Source organism: Rhipicephalus sanguineus, chromosome 1, assembly GCF_013339695.2.
Source record: "Rhipicephalus sanguineus isolate Rsan-2018 chromosome 1, BIME_Rsan_1.4, whole genome shotgun sequence".
NCBI lineage: Eukaryota > Metazoa > Arthropoda > Arachnida > Ixodida > Ixodidae > Rhipicephalus > Rhipicephalus sanguineus.
Genome location: NC_051176.1, coordinates 226,510,425 through 226,511,081, shown reverse-complemented (window position 1 = coordinate 226,511,081; position 657 = coordinate 226,510,425).

The following is a 657-nucleotide window of genomic DNA, read 5'->3' as shown; positions in this document are numbered from 1 at the left end:
AACGTCACAGCTTTGAGAGCATCAAGATTACAGTGGCGGACAACGGTCTTCGAACTACCAGAGAACAAGACCAACGAGAATCTTACTTTTTGTGCAGATTGAGCGCAATTAAAAAAACGCCAGGCCTGCGCGGAAAACGCAGCACAGTCACAGCGAAAGCTGGAAGAGCGGCATTTATAGATTCAAGTTCAAGTTCAAGTTCAAGTTCAAGATGGATGAATAAACTTTATTTTGGTCCCACGGAACGCGCCCCCGCGCGTTGCGGGCCGCTCCCACGTCGGAACAGAAAGACCAAGTCTCTCTGCTGCGTCGCGGGCCCGTTGGACTGCCCAAAGCTGTTCTTCGAGTCCGGAGCTGGTAATAGCAGCTTCCCATTTTGACGGCGTCATGACTTCGCCGCCGCGTAACGCGGGGTATCGCCAGAGCATATGTTCTAGATTCGCGATATCCGCGCATAATGAACATGCATTAGTTGGCTGTATTTCAGGATAGATCTTGTGCAATAGCGCGGGATTAGGGTACGCCCCGACCTGAAGTAGCCTGAGTGTCAGAGCCTGTGGTCTGCTTAATTTTCTGTTTGGTGGAGGGTACTGTCTCCGCCCCAGGTAAAAATGTTTGGTGAGTTCGTTATACGTGGTGGGAGGGTCCCGATTCTCC